Source organism: Dendrobates tinctorius, unplaced genomic scaffold, assembly GCF_039654945.1.
Source record: "Dendrobates tinctorius isolate UK_male_01 unplaced genomic scaffold, ASM3965494v1 ptg000064l, whole genome shotgun sequence".
In the NCBI taxonomy this organism is placed as follows: Eukaryota; Metazoa; Chordata; class Amphibia; order Anura; family Dendrobatidae; genus Dendrobates; species Dendrobates tinctorius.
In genome coordinates this window covers 23,716,270-23,730,315 of record NW_027361732.1, presented here as the reverse complement: position 1 = coordinate 23,730,315, position 14,046 = coordinate 23,716,270, and positions in this window count along the sequence as shown.

The following is a 14,046-nucleotide window of genomic DNA, read 5'->3' as shown; positions in this document are numbered from 1 at the left end:
CCAATGGTCATATTTTTCACTATGTTGAATTTGGGTAGTATAAATTCACAAGTGATTTACCTTGAAAACCAGCTTGTACCACTCCATAACAGAGCCTATCTGAAAAAAATTGGCTCATGACCTAGTGCTTGGACAGGAGAAGTATGAAAACTATTGTTATCTCCTCTAACCTTCAAGTTTGGCTCAAAAGATTCTGCCTAGAAGATGATAGTGAAAATCTACCACCTCTACACCTCCCAAAAGAAGGAGATGCACCACCTGCACCATGGAAAGCAGACACGGAAGGCTTTCTAATTATGATTGTCTCAAATTTCATAGTGCAATCTGCCTGACACATTCAAAAATTATGTGCAATTCTTGCTCTTTGCTCTGCAAATGTGTTTTTTCTGGTGAACCTTTAACATGTAATTCTGAACGAATATGTGTCTGATATCATTTTAGGTGCCTTAAAATTAATATTTTTCCCCTATATTTACTATTTAATAATAGCCTCCAGTTTTCAAATCATAACTATTTGGCGGGAGTTATGAAATGTGTGTACTTTTAGATTTATTTATTATTATTATTATTATTATTATTAAAGCGCATTATTAAAGCGCCATTTATAACATGGCGCTTTCATGTGAAAAGGGTTATATATAATTAAAATGAGTAAAGCAATCTTAAGCAATACAAGTCACGACTGGTACAGGAGGAGAGAGAATCTTGCCCGCAAGGGCTCACAATCTACAAGGGATGGGTGAGGATTACACTTGGACTAAACCTTGCAGGACTCCGACAGATAGGGGGTGAGATAAGGAGGTGGTGTGCGAGTGGGAGACACAGAATGTCCGGTCTGTTAGGTATGACGAGATCCAAGATAGGGCAAAGTCTGTGATGCCAAGAGATGAGAAAGTCTGTAGTAATGGGGAATGGTCCACAGTGTCAAAGGCAGAAGACAGGTCAAGGAGGAAGAGGACATATTGTCGCTTGGCCTTGGCAGTTAACAGGTCATTGGTGACCTTAGTTAGGACAGTTTCAGTGGAGTGGTGGAGCTGGAAGCCATATTGTAAGCGGTCAAAGAGGGAGCAAGATGAGAGGTGGGTGGACAGATCAAGATAGACGTGGTGTTCCAGTAGTTTTGAGGCATAAGGGAGAAGTGACATAGGGCAATAGCTAGATACAGAGGATGGGTCAAGAGAGGGCCGACAAAGGGCTTTTTGAGGATAGGTGTGATTGAGGCATGTTTAAAGCTTGAGGGGAAAATACCAGTTGTTAATGAAAGGTTGAAGAGATGGGTTAGAGTTCGGATGAAGACTGTGATGAAATTTGGGATGAAGTGGGATGGGATTGGGTCAAATGCACAGGTGTGAGATGTTATCTTGAGAGTAGAGTGGAGAGTCAATCTTCTGTAATGGTAGAGAAGTTGGTTTTGGAGGAGGGCTGGGCAGTTAGGAGGAAGGGCTTTGGGGGTTGTCGACCAAAACAGTCTGTAATGTTATCAATCTTCTGCTTGAAAAATGAGGCAAAGTCTTCAGCTGAGATGAGTGGAGATGGAAGAGATGCTGGGGGACGGAGGAAAGAATTGAAGGTGTTGAATAGTTGTTTAGGGTTGTGAGAGAGAGAGGATATGAGAGATGAGAAGTAGGATTGTTTTGCTGCAGTGAGTGTGGCCTTGTAAGTAGTAAGGGACTGTTTGAATGCAATGAAGTGCTCATTGGAGTGGGATTTATTCCATCTCCACTCAGCAACCCTGGAAGCCTGCCTCAGTTCTTTCATCAGGCTGGTGTGCCAGGGCTGTCTGTTGATTATGCGAGCTTTGTTATGTGTGAGAGGGGAAAAAGATTCCAGAGCTGCAGCTATTGAGGAACTTATGTCTGTAAGTGGGAGAAGGCATTCAGACAGTGAGTGTGGATTGAGGTGTTTAAGATTTCTGTGAGGGTGTGCAAGTTTGTGGGGTGAGGATTGTGGTCCTGGAGAGGAGAGGGAAGATAATGTAAGTAGGTTGTAGCCAGAAAGAGGAAGAGGTGAGTGAGTTAGATAGGTTAGATAAGGAGCAGAGGTGGGTGAAGATGAGGTCCAGTGTGTGGCCATCTTTGTGAGTGGCTGCAGAAGACCATTGATTGAGGCCAAAGGAGGAAGTGAGAGACAGAATTTTAGTGGCAGCTGAGAGGGAAGTGTCAATGGGGATGTTGAAGTCACCCAAGATGATAGCGGGGATGTCAGCGGAAAGGAAATGAAGTAGCCAGGTGGTGAAGTGGTCGAAGAAGTTGATGGCTGGCTGTGGAGGGTGGTAAATGACAACCAGTTGGATGTTGGAGGGGGAGTAGATGCACACAGAGTGCACCTCAAACAAAGGGAGGGTAACAGAGGATGTCAATGGGATTGGAGCATTTATCTGACAGGAGAAAACCAATTCCTCCTCCATGCTTTTTGCTGGGGCTGGGGGTGTGGGAAAGTTGGAATCCATTGTACAAAAGTGAAGCAGGAGAGGCTGTGTCAGAGAGGGCGAGCCGGCTGTCGGTGGTCTGTGCCGGCTGCCGGGGGCCTGTGCCGGCTGCCGGGGGCCTGTGCCGGCTGCCGGTGGTCTGTACGGGCCTCTTGGGGGCCTGTGCTGGCTGCTGGGGGCCTGTGCCGGCTACCGGTGTACTGTGCGGGCCTGCCGGGGGTCTTGTGTGTGTGCAGGCATCGTCCAATGGGACTACAAGTCCCATCGGGCGATGCCTGCTACAATGACAGTGATTGACACATTAGCCAATGATGGGACAATAGTAGTCCCATCATCCGGCTAATGTGTTGAATGTAAAAAAAATAAAAAAATCATACTACATACATGCTACATATATACTACATTCATACAGCATACATACATGCTTCATATATACAACATTCATGCAACATACATATATACTACATTCATACAACATACATACTTCATAGATACTACATACTACATATATACTACATTCATACACTTTGTGTCACTTTTTGCCATAAAGTGAGACCAGTGAGACTATTTTTTTACAGTGGCGGAGGAATACAGTGCGGAAGGATACCTACCTCCCATCACTGGATTCATGGAGCCCCGTAGAGAGCGGTCGCATCAGCTGATGCTGCTGTTCTCCACAGCAGATCGGCGTGGGACTTCTGTGGATGAGGGAGTATATTGTTTGTTTGTTATTTTCATATTTTTCCATAGATGACACTGGCTTCGGGGATCAAAGTGATAAGTGATGGTGAGTATGTACTCTATGTTATATGTACTGTATGTAGTATGTTGTATATATGAAGCATGTATGTATGAAGCATTTAGTATGTATGTACTATGCATGTATGTTGTATGAATGTAGTATATATGTAGCATGTAGTATATATGTAGCAAGTATGTAGTATGAATGTAGCATGTATGTATGTTGCATGAATGTAGTATATATGTAGCATGTATGCTGTATATATCTAGTATGTATGTAGTACGTATGTATGTTGTATGAATGTAGTATATATGTAGCATGAATGTTAGGCGTCGGATTCCTGGCACTGCACAGCGGGAATCCAGAGCCAGACATCCTGTGGTCTCCCATTCCTCTCCGACTGCTCGGACTCCTGCTCAGCAATCTCGGCTGGCCAGGCATCTCCCTCTGACTCGTTCTGTGAGCCTGGATGTTGCTGCCACCTCTGGTGCAGCAATGGTGACGCAACCTGCTTTGCAGGGAACTGCTCCCGAGGCTAAGTCCTCATGCCGTGCTACTAGGCATGCCCACAACTTGTCCTCTCAGTGGAGAGCAGGGGTCACATGTGCAGGTCCTATGTCGGATCTGATTGGTCCTTCCTATAGTACTGGAAGGTCCCGGAAGCGCATGGCTATAAAAAGCCCGCATGGCGGCTCGGCCATGCGCTAGTGTAGCATATTATGCTGTGTGTGTATGGTGATGGATGCATGGACTGGTGACTGACTCATTTGAAACCCCTTCCCTCGGTTATTACGAATGGTGACAGATTGTTGGGTAGTCAGCTCCAGGTTGTGGCCAGCTACACGCCATTGTGCCTCCTGCACGACACACTAGCGTCCGACGGTGCTCGGTCGTTCCGGCGCCGTCGCTCAGCAGCGATAGTTATTGCCGCGCTGCGGTTGCAGCGTTCTTGGCGTCTGCGGTTGCAGCGTCATTCGCTTGGTATCCTGTGAAGTAAACAGGGCCAGCGTCCTCATACAACTCTGTTGTTTTAGCGACTCTGTGTATGAACAGAGCCGTACTTAGCGTTCGGGTGACGTTAACCCGAGCGCAGTACCTCACCTTTCAGTGCATCCGCCATTACTCAGCAGCGGTCTTGTCACCTACCGCACGGTGGACCCCGGACGGCGAACGCACCTCCTATTATTTATATCTGGTGCGTTCCGCCGACCCTAACATTACACTAGCACCAGGGTCTGGCTAGTAATGGCGGATGAACAGCGACTGCTGCAGCACATCCGGCAGCTGCAGGGCAGGTTGGCGGCTCTCGAGCGTTCAGCCTCAGCTGCGGATGTTACTGCAGTCGCTGTTCAGGCAGCCACAGAGGCTGTTTCCCGTGTGACCACTGCCATCCCTGCCCTGACTTTGTCCCACCTCCTGCTGCCCGAAAAGTTCTCGGGTGATAGTGCAGCTTGTAGGGGTTTCGTAAGCCAGTGCTCTATACAGCTGGAGCTGCTGGCCGCCCGATTCCCCTCCGAGCGGGCTAAAGTGGGATTTATTATTTCCCTTCTGTCGGGCAGGGCTTTGGAGTGGGCCACACCGCTGTGGGAGCGTGGTGATCATGTGGTGCAGGGTGCTTCGCGGTTCTTAGACACTCTGAAACAGGTCTTCCTGGGACCACGAGTCACCCATGACACCGCGCTCCGGCTGCTGGCACTGTCACAGGGCTCATCCATGGTCAGTCACTTCGCCATCCAGTTCCGGACGCTGGCCTCAGAATTAGAGTGGCCAGATAAGGTCCTCATTCCGGCGTTCTGGAGAGGTTTGGCTGGCCATGTGAGGGACGTTCTGGCCACCAGGGAGATTCCCGCTACACTGGAGGAGCTTATCTCTGTCTCCACCCGAATCGATCTTCGCTTCATCGAGCGAAGGTTGGAACGGGACCAGTGTAGGCAGAGGTTTAGGTTGGCACCTTGTTTTTCTAGACCTCTGGAATCCCCCGATCGGGCGTCCGTGAGGGATCTAGACTCCGGTCCGCTCGAGCTCCTGTGAGCTGTCATATTTGTAGGCAGGCCAGTCACCTCGCCAACCGGTGCCCACAGCAGCAGGGAGAACGCTCGCGCCTAGTGGCCGTAGGAGGCGGCGCACTAAAGCCAGCGACGTTTTCCTCCAAGCTGTCCTTTAAGGGGACTCTTGGGTTTAATTCTTCCACTCTGGCGGTGGAGGTTTGCGTGGATTCCGGGGCGGAGGGCAATTTTATGTCGTCAGCCTTCACCCAACGGCACGCTATACCTCTGGTTATGATGTCTACACCAGTCACCGTCAGAGTGGTAAACGGCACCACTCTACCCTCGCAGATAACTCACCAGACCGTCCCCTTGGTACTCTCTGTGGCTCCGTCTCATCAGGAGACGATATCCCTCCTCGTCATGCCCGAGGGTATTGACCAGGTACTTCTAGGGGTTCCCTGGCTGCGGTATCACTCCCCCCATATAGAGTGGTCCTCAGGGAGGATTATTGGGTGGAGTAAGTCATGTGAGGGTAGATGTCTGAGGGAGTGCTTTCAGGTTGCCTCCACCGAGGTTCCCGCTGATCTCTCCTCGCTCCCCAAACACTATCGGCAGTATGCAGACGTGTTCTCCAAAAAGGCGGCGGAGACCCTTCCACCGCATCGCCCCTATGATTGTCCTATTGACCTCTTGCCTGGTGCTGAGCCTCCCCGGGGTCGAGTCCATCCCCTATCTCTCCCGGAGACTGAGGTCATGTCTCAGTACATCAGGGAGAATCTGGCAAGAGGATTCATTAGGAAGTCAGTGTCACCAGCGGGGGCGGGATTCTTCTTCGTCCATAAGAAGAGTGGGGAACTACGTCCTTGCATTGATTACAGGGGTCTTAACGCCATCACCGTTAAGAATAAATATCCACTGCCCCTGATATCAGAACTGTTTGATAGGCTACGAGGAGCGAGGGTATTTTCCAAACTTGATCTGCGGGGGGCTTACAACCTGATTCGCATCCGTGATGGGGATGAATGGAAGACGGCATTTAACACCAGGGACGGGCACTATGAATACCTGGTGATGCCCTTCGGGCTCTGTAATGCCCCGGCCGTCTTCCAGGACTTTGTGAATGATATCTTCTGGGATATGCTTACCACCTCGGTTGTAGTCTATCTGGATGATATCCTCATCTACTCTCCAGATATTGACTCCCACCGGAGAGAAGTTTGCAAAGTTTTCGATCGCTTGTGGGCAAACTCCCTCTATGCCAAGTTGGAGAAGTGTGTGTTTGAGCAGGAGTCCTTGCCTTTCCTGGGCTATATCATCTCGGCCCAGGGATTGGCCATGGATCCTGCCAAGCTACAGGCGGTGATGCATTGGCAGGAACCTCATTCTCTCAAAGCGGTGCAGCGCTTTATGGGTTTCATAAATTATTATCGCCAATTCATCCCCCACTTCTCGACTTTGGTAGCACCCTTGGTAGCCCTCACCAAGAAGGGTGCAAATCCCAAGTTGTGGTCGGAACCGGTCTCCAAGGCCTTCTCCACCATTAAGTCCCATTTCGCTAGCGCTCCCATTCTACATCGCCCCGATGTAGACAAGCCCTTCATTCTGGAGGTGGATGCCTCTTCCGTCGGTGCTGGAGCAGTCCTGTTCCAGAAGGACACGCAAGGTCGGAAGCATCCATGCTTCTTTTTCTCCAAGACCTTCACACCGGTGGAGAGGAATTATGCCATCGGGGACAGGGAGTTGCTAGCAATGAAGTTGGCCTTCTCGGAGTGGAGACACCTCCTGTAGGGGGCTCGTCACCCTTTCCAGGTGTTCACCGACCACAAAAACTTGGTGTATTTACAAACAGCCCAGCGGCTAAACTCTCGCCAGGCTAGATGGTCCTTGTTCTTTTCCCGGTTCCATTTCACCCTCCACTTTCTCTCCGGGGAGAAGAACGTCCGGGCCGATGCTCTCTCCCGCTCCGTGGTGTCATCGGAGGAAGAGGAGGAGGAGCCTCGGCTGATCGTCCCATCCGAAAGCCTGAGGACTGTGGCTCCGGTTGCCCTTGAGTCTGTGCCTCCGGGCAAGACATTTGTCCCTGCCCGTCTGCGACCGGAGGTCCTCTCTTGGGCTCACTCGTCCAGAGTGGGTGGACATTTTGGGACAAAACGGACCTCCGACCTTTTGGCGAGGACGTACTGGTGGCCACATATGGCCCGTGACGTCAAGGACTATATTGAGGCATGCGTCTCTTGCGCCCAGAATAGGTCCTCTCGGCAGCAGCCCGCTGGGCTTCTTTTCCCTCTGCCGATAGCAGACAGGCCCTGGGAGATGGTCGGTATGGACTTTGTGGTGGGGCTACCCAAGTCCAGCGGCAGCACGGTCATTTGGGTTGTCACCGACCATTTCTCTAAGATGGTGCACCTGGTACCTCTCTCCCGGTTACCATCAGCACGGAGCCTGGCAGTCTTGTTCATCAAGCACGTTTTCCGCCTGCACGGCATGCCGGACAAGATTGTCAGTGACCGAGGTCCTCAGTTTGCGTCCCGGTTTTGGAGAGAGCTCTGTTCTCTACTCAGCATTGAGCTGAATCTCTCCTCGGCCTATCATCCCGAGACGAATGGGTTGGTAGAGAGAGCCAACCAGACCTTGATAACATATCTTCAACATTTTGTCTCAGCCAGGCAGGACGACTGGGCATCCTTGCTGCCGTGGGCACAGTTCGCGTTGAACAATGCTGTGGCCGACTCTACCGGTCAAACCCCATTCCTCCTAAATTACGGTCAGCATCCGCGCGTTCCTGTGCCCATGCCCGTGTCTTCCACCGACTCCAGGGTGGCAGACTGGGCGGTGGAGGCACGTGACATTTGGGATCGCACCCAGGATGCTATCCGAGCTTCCAAGGAGAGAATGAGGATCTCCGCTGACGCACACCGGCGTCCTGCTCCAAGCTTCTCCCCTGGCGACATGGTATGGCTCTCTACCCGAAACATTAAACTGCGGGTTGAGTCGCCCAAGTTCGCGCCACGATACATTGGCCCATTCAAGGTCCTTGAGCGACTTAGCTCGGTGGTCTACCGTCTGGCTCTTTCCCCACATTTGGCCATCTCGGACGTGTTCCATGTGTCCCTCCTCAAACCAGTTCACATGGCCCGGTTTTCCGAGCCATCTGCCGGGTCATCAGACTTATCGTCTGACAAGTTTGAGGTTAATGCCATCGTGGGGAGCAAGTTTGTCCGTAGCAAAAAATTTTATTTGGTGGACTGGAAGGGTCATGGTCCCGAGGCTCGGACCTGGGAGCCGGTGGAAAACATTCACGCACCGCTCCTGATCGCGGCTTTTGAGCGCAGTGAGGCTCAGAGGGGAGGGGGCCCTAGGAGGGGGGGTAATGTTAGGCGTCGGATTCCTGGCACTGCACAGCGGGAATCCAGAGCCAGACATCCTGCGGTCTCCCATTCCTCTCCGACTGCTCGGACTCCTGCTCAGCAATCTCGGCTGGCCAGGCATCTCCCTCTGACTCGTTCTGTGAGCCTGGATGTTGCTGCCACCTCTGGTGCAGCAATGGTGACGCAACCTGCTTTGCAGGGAACTGCTCCCGAGGCTAAGTCCTCATGCCGTGCTACTAGGCATGCCCACAACTTGCCCTCTCAGTGGAGAGCAGGGGTCACATGTGCAGGTCCTATGTAGGATCTGATTGGTCCTTCCTATAGTACTGGAAGGTCCCGGAAGCGCATGGCTATAAAAAGCCCGCATGGCAGCTCGGCCATGCGCTAGTGTAGCATATTATGCTGTGTGTGTATGGTGATGGATGCATGGACTGGTGACTGACTCATTTGAAACCCCTTCCCTCGGTTATTACGAATGGTGACAGATTGTTGGGTAGTCAGCTCCAGGTTGTGGCCAGCTACACGCCATTGTGCCTCCTGCACGACACACTAGCGTCCGACGGTGCTCGGTCCTTCCGGCGCCGTCGCTCAGCAGCGTTAGTTATTGCCGCGCTGCGGTTGCAGCGTTCTTGGCGTCTGCGGTTGCAGCGTCATTCGCTGGGTATCCTGTGAAGTAAACAGGGCCAGCGTCCTCATACAACTCTGTTGTTTTAGCGACTCTGTGTATGAACAGAGCCGTACTTAGCGTTCGGGTGACGTTAACCCGAGCGCAGTACCTCACCTTTCGGTGCATCCGCCATTACTCAGCAGCGGTCTTGTCACCTACCGCACGGTGGACCCCGGGCGGCGAACGCACCTCCTATTATTTATATCTGGTGCGTTCCACCGACCCTAACAATGAATGTAGTATATATGAAGTATGTATGTAGTATGTATGTATGTTGCATGAATGTAGTATATATGTAGCATGTATGTAGTATGTTTTTTTTTTTTTTACATTCAACACATTAGCCGGATGATGGGACTACTACTGTCCCATCATTGGCTAATGTGTCAATCACTGTCATTGTAGCAGGCATCACCCGATGGGACTTGTAGTCCCATCGGACGATGCCTGCACACACACAAGACCCCCGGCAGGCCTGCACAGACCACCGGCAGCCGGCACAGGCCCCCTGCAGCCGGCACAGACCACCGACAGCCGGCACAGGCCCCTGGCAACCGGAACAGACCACCGACATCCGGCACAGACCAACCGAGAGACCCGTACAGACCACCGGCAGCCGGCACAGGCCCCCGACAGTCGGCACAGACCCCCAAGAGGCCCGTACAGACCACCGGCAGCCGGCACAGGCCCCCGACAGTCAGCACAGACCCCCGAGAGGCCCGCACAGAGCCCGCCCGCACACACAGACACGCACAGTGTCCGCCCACGCACCGCCCACACTCTTCCCCCCTCCTGAACAGGATGTACAAGGCAAGAAAGGTTTTTTTTTAATTCCGATATTTCTGTCCCATTGACTTGAATTTCAGATTTTAATGGAATAAATTCATGGACTTCAGTGCGCTGCTTGACAAATTTCACGAATCCAGATTATGAGAAAGATTAACTGTTTATTTCCCAACGCGTTTCAAAGTGTATACCACTTCTTCCTCAGGGGATGACATATCATATATTATGTCATCCCCTGAGGAAGAAGTGGTATACACTTTGAAACGCGTTGGGAAATAAACAGTTAATCTTTCTCATAATCTGGATTCGTGAAATTTGTCAAGCAGCGCACTGAAGTCCATGAATTTATTCCCTTAAAATCTGAAGTTTTAGCAGTCACAGAGCTGACCTTTGGACGTGCAGCAAGCTGACTATGGATCTTATATGCCTGAACCTCTCCTGAAAAGGGTGAGCAAATTCTAATTTATTCTTCTAACAATAACCCGGATAAGACCCTATTGCACTTTTTGTTCCTCTAGTTTAATTCCATTCACTTGAATGGGACTTCCCGGATCAGAATCGGCGATACCCGATACTTTTTTCATATCGGCCAATCCAATCCGATCCGATATTTTTCAATATCGGGTGGTATCGCTCAACACTAGTCCTGATCGTTGCCATGTTTACCTTATGTCATCATGACATCATCCGGGTCTCCAGAGCTTGGAAAGTTGCTTGATCGTGCTCATTGCCTGATTAGCAACTTTCTCTGTCAGTGCAAAGCTAACAGTTGCATGGTATTATACAGGTGATTAGCCTGCAAAAAATGATAGTCCCATATTGGAACAAAATAAAAAAGTGAAACAAAACTTTAAAAAAATTTGTAAAAATATTTACAAAAGAAAATAAAGAACAATAATGAAAAAAGATATTGTATCTATAAATAAATATTTGTATGAAAAAAGAGATATAAACAATAAAAGTGCACATATTTGGCATCACCGCCTTCGCAACGACCTGACCTATAAACCTGTCCAACTAGTTAACTCTTTTAATGAACACCATAAAAAATAAAAAACAAGGCAAAAACAAAAAAATGCTTTATCATCATACCACCAAGCTAAAAGTGGAAGACAATGCAATAAAAAAGATGGATATAAATAAGCATGGTACCCCTGAAAATGTTATCTTGTCCTCCAAAAGGCAAGCCCCTACAGAGCACTATCAGCAGAAAAACAAAAAAGTTATAGCTTTCAGAATAAAGATATACAAAAGTAATTATTTTTTTTCTATAAAATAGTTTTTATTGTGTAAAAGCTCCAAAACATAAAAAAAAAAATGAGGTATTGCTGTAATCGTACTGACCCGAAGAATCAGACTGCCTTATCAATTTTGGCACACATGGAATATCATTACCCCCCAAAAAATTCCTGAATTGATAGTGTATGTTTATTCTGACTCCCAAAAATTGGAATAGAAAGCTATCAAAAAATGTTGTGTGCCTGAAAATGGTTCCAATAAAATGTCAACTTGTCCTGCAAAATACAAGCCCCCACAAGACTCTGTGGGCCAGAATATGGAAAAAAATTATAGCTCTCAAAATATGGTGATGGAAAAACTATGTTTTGCAATGAAAAACGTTTTTTAGTGTGTGTCAGCAGCCAAACTTAAAAACCCGATATAAATATGGTATCACTATAATCGCACCGACCCAAAGAATAAAGTCGCCTAATCACTTATACCACATGTTGAATGGCGTAAAAAACAAATAAAACCAATTATTCACCTGCTGTTGATTTTCTCATTCTGCCTCCCAAAGATCGCAGTAAGGCTCTGTGCACATTTATCCCGCACTCTGCACTGAGCGCTTGCACTGGGGTTTCCACGTAAATCTCTGAAATACGTGATTCAGTTGGAACCTCTGGGGGATGATTCCCTATAATAAGGCATATGGAGGCACTGTGGATGCTGTCTGACCTGTGATCCAGCAGTGCCCCTCTTTTTAGGATTGCATAAAAGTTCCGTCAGCCACAGTTTTGTGCACTTCTGAAAAGAAGGACACCACTGAACAGAGGCCAGACGTAGTCCAGAGTAACTTTGCTCCCTCATTATAGCGAATGGATCCCTCGGGGGTTTCTTCTGAATCACGTCACTCAGAGACTTAGATGGAAACCCCAAAGTAAGCGCTTAGTGTAGAGCACCGGATAAATGTGATCCCAAATGTTATGCAAAATGTTCCTAATAAAAGCTACGACTCAATCCACAAAAAAAGCAAGCTGTCACTCAGGTCTGCCATCTGTTAACAGAAATATAGGGGGCTTCTATGTTAGTGGTAGTACAAAGGCTCTGGAAAAGTGATATGGCTCCATAACTCCCCACTAAAATTCATCAAATCCAAATGCCTCCTCCTTTCTGAGCTCCACAGTGTACTTAAACCACATATAGCACCCACATGTTTGGCATTTCTGTAGCATGGGCTGGGCATAACATACTGATGACTGCAACATACTGGTCACTGCAACGTACTGGTCACTACAACGGCAGTTTGTAATTTTCACTTAGCAACATTGATTGCTGCTTGCTTCTGGAAAATACCCATGGAGCCAAAATCGTCACTACACCTGTAGATAAATTCCAAAAAAGGGTATAATTTCCAAAATGTGGTCACTTGAGGGGGGATTCTGCTCTTCTAGCAATTAGGGGCACTGTATATGGAGTCCTCAAACTGTTCTAGGAAAATCTGCCCTCCAAAAAGCAAATAGCACTCCGTTCCTCTCAAGTCTCTTCGTATGGCTAAGTAGTACTGTACAGCCACATATGGGGTATTGCTCCGTTCAGTAGAAATTGTGGGACAAATTATGATGCCATTTTTACCCACTTCTTGTGTGAAAATGTAAAATCTGGGGCTAATGCAACATTTTGGTAGTAAAAATGTAGTTATTTTTTCTTCACTGCCCAATGGTATGAAATTCTGTGACACACCTGTGGTGTCAATATAATCACTGCACCACTAGATTAATTAATTGAGAGTTGTAGTTTGTAAATTGCAGTTTCTTATGGGGAGTTCTGCTGTTCTAGCACCTCATGGGCTCTCCCAGTGGGTCAATATTTCCCAATTATATGTAGGGTATTGGCGCACTAAGGAAAAATGTCCCTCAGTTTGTTGTAAAAAAATTCCTATTAGCCCTTAGAAAAAATAAATAAAAAACTAAACAACATTTTAGTGGTAAAAATGTAATTTATTCTTTCTTCACCGCTCAATGGAATAAAATTCTGTGAGGCTCATGTGATGTCATTATGATCACTGTACCCCTAGATGAATTCATTGGGGAGTGTAGTTTGTGAAATGATTTCACATGTAGGGGGTTAATCTGGCACCACAGGGGCTCTGCCAATGTGACATGGCACCCTCAAACCATTCCGGCAAAATATGAACTCCAATATGCCATCTCTTCCCTTCGAAGCTTTGCATTGTGCCTCAAAAGTAGTATTTCCCCACATATGGGGTATTGGCATATTCAGTAAAAATTGCACTACAAATTGTATGGTGCAATTTCTCCTGTTGCCCTTATGAAAATGCCTAACTTGGGGCTAAAATAACATTTTTGTAAGGAAAATGTGATTGGATTATTTTTATGGCTCAATGTTATAAACTTCTGTGAAGCACCTGAGGGTTCAATGTGCTCACCACATATCTAGATCAGTTCCCTGAGAGGTCTAGTTTCTAAAACGGTGTCACTTGTGTGGGATATTCACTATTTAGACACATTAAAGACTCTCCAAATGCAACATGGCGTACACCAATTGTTCCAGGAAATTTTGCATTAAAAAAATCAAATGACGCTTTTTCCCTTCCAAGCGTTGCCGTGCGTCCAAAAAGTGTTTTTTTCCCTCATATGGGATATCGGCATGCTCAGGACAAATTAGACCATACATTTTTGTTTGTTTTTTTTTCCTTTTACCCTTGTCAAAATAAAGAAATTGTATCTGAAATAATTCTTTTGTGAAAAAAAGTTAAATGTTAATTTTTTTTCCACATTCCAAAGCATCCTGTGAAGCACATGAAGGATTAATAAACTTATTGAATG